Genomic DNA, 2,679 nt, shown 5'->3' with positions numbered 1-2,679 from the left:
ACTCTTAGATTAAATTATTTTTAAAATTAATTTTAAAACCACACAAGGTAAAACTCATTCCCTCATGCTCATTCCCTCTGCTTATAATGAGGTGAGTGAGGTAGCCAGGGACTGGCACAGCCTGATACCCAGGAGGAGTTGTGTGGTCCACAGGGTGCCACCAGTCATGATGAGCCACTGCCCCTGCCCATCCTCTCTCCTGCCTGCTGCTTCTATCTCCTCCCCTGGCACCTGCACACTGAGGGAGCCCAGAGCCACTCCCAAAAGACAGACTCACTCATTTCTCACAGAGGTCTCTACACTTGAAGTTGGTTCTTCCTTCCTCTGAGTCCGTAACTTCAAGTTACTGATCCTTGAACCTCTGATAAACAGTGCATCTTTGGACATTTAAATTTCTGAAATTTTAACTTAGATGTCTTTGTTGGTATCCTTTTTTTTTTTCAGCAAATATCAGCTGTCTGTTTCTTTTTAGAATTATTGCTATCATTGCCTGTATTTTTTCTTATTTAAGGGGCTCCACTTAAATCCAGTATGCATAGGATTTCTTTATTTTTTTTACTTACTTAGCCAAGCAGATATTTTCAGAATCAGTTCATACAGTCATACAGTTAAATTACATATTTTACTGTATATATCTATGTATATACACATACATTTTTTAAAACAGATTTTATTCATTTTATTTTTCTTGTGTAAAAACCCTTATGTTGTAGCTACTGCTGGAGCTTGAGTCCTCTGGACAGAGACTCTGGTGTGGGCTTTCATGAGATGGTGGGTGAATTCCTGACAAGGGGACTTGGTGAACACAGTCTCTTTCCAAAGGTCAGGGGTCAAGCAGCTGTAGGCCTGGGAGATGGCATCAAAGACGGCCTTAGCAAAATTGCCCAGAGTCTCAGTGCAGCCCGTGGCAGTGGTAAGGCAGTCATGAGCACGTCTTCAGCAGCAGCTTCCTGGGCACAGGAGTTGAGACAATGCCAGTGCCTCTGTGGGAAGGGACCAGATGCACTGACACAGAGCCAAAGCAGCCATCACCTTCAGGGAACAGTGTGGGGCTTGCTGATCTTCTTCCCCAGTATCTTTGCATGGGGCCAATGGAGAGCTTGGCCAGGAAGATGGCACTGCGAATGGCAGTGGCTACTTCCTTGGAACACATACTACCAAGACCAACATGAGCGTTGTAGTCCCAACTAGCAATAAATACCTTGAACGTAGCCCACTGGACAGCACTAGTCTGCTTCTGCACAGGCATGGTCTTCAGATATTTGTCCTGGAGGGATGTGCCCAGGAGAAGGTAAATCATCTCAGACTCCTGGGCGGGTAAGAAGAGAAAAATGTACTTCAGGGACTTGATCTTCATGTCCTCGACCAGCTGGCCCAGCTTGGTGACAGGAATCCACTTTTTATCATCAGCCTTAATGCAGTGAGCTTTGTGGTCTATCCCTGGCCCTGCTGTGCCCACACCCAGGACCATGAAGACCACAGTCAAGACCTCCATGGAAGCCACCATGGCCTCCCATGCCTGGCCCCTGGGGGGCCTCCAGACCAACAAGCTGCACCAGCATCATCCACCATGTGGTGCTTCCAGGAAAAAGGATTTACCATATATTTGAATTTTTCCCATAAGTTTTTAAAAATGTACTTCTCAGTTAGCACTAATGTTTAAGTGCAACTTCATATTAAATGAATTTTGTGAAAAATCAGAGTAAACAATACACATTGCAAGGTTTGACCAGGTATCTCAGTGGATTAAAGAGCCTGTTTAGGCAGACACAGGGACCAGGGTTCAATCCCCTGTGTGTCATGCCACCTGCAGCCCCTGGGATGCGCTGAGAGCAATTGAGCTTGGGCGTGGTGGTGTGTGCCTGTGATCCCAGGCATGGGAGGGTGAAAACAGGAGGATCACTAGGAATCCAATCTGTGTAGTGAGACCCTGTATTCCCTGTACTAAATACATAAAAAATGCATATAATATATTAAAAGTGACACAGTTGATTCATATTACGAGTAAATATACCTACAGTGAAAGTCACATGCTAAAATCAAACCAGTGCATCCTTTTATTATGCTTTTATCTGCTCCAAATCTTGATTTTTAAAGAAATCAATGTGTCAGTTATGAGATCAGAAGACACCATGAGTATAGTTGCATTGTACTCTTACATGACTGTGATATGATGTCTAAATATATACTCAGAATTCCTCGTATTAATTATTCATAAAAGCATTTCATCCTCATTCAGATATAAAACTGTCATTAGTTTGCTTTGTCTTTCAAATACATAACATAAAATGTGTTGTATGGTTTTATTATTTCCCTTAAAGAAAAGAGCTCTAATCATTTCTGATAGGAATTGAATGTAATATTCTTTGTAATAAGTGTGTGAAGCTTCATTTATAAATATTAATAATTTATTTCATTTGAAAATTTCATGTAAATTAAAGATTCAAATTGATTGAGATAATAGACAATTTTGATTTGAAAATTATAAGCAGATATTTCATTTTGATGTTTTTAATCTTTTTCTTCCTCTTGTATGCTACCATGCTGTGTAATTTACGTTGGTCATATTGTTCAACATTTCATATTGTGTTCACTATAAAATTGCTTTGATTTCTGTATCTTAAAATTGTTCAAATATTTTGAGAAACATCAGTTGTTATTTTATTCCCGAAATACTGC

General features: G+C 40.6%; 1 pseudogene; it reads right to left on the bottom strand.

The window, feature by feature from the left end:
* Positions 1-702: 702 nt before the first annotated feature.
* On the bottom strand, positions 703-1,507 carry LOC101591739 (annotated as a pseudogene).
* Positions 1,508-2,679: the final 1,172 nt, after the last annotated feature.

The sequence above is a fragment of the Octodon degus genome, unplaced genomic scaffold (assembly GCF_000260255.1).
Source record: "Octodon degus isolate 3935 unplaced genomic scaffold, OctDeg1.0 scaffold00188, whole genome shotgun sequence".
Classification (NCBI taxonomy): domain Eukaryota; kingdom Metazoa; phylum Chordata; class Mammalia; order Rodentia; family Octodontidae; genus Octodon; species Octodon degus.
This window is presented reverse-complemented; position numbering and strand designations above follow the sequence as displayed.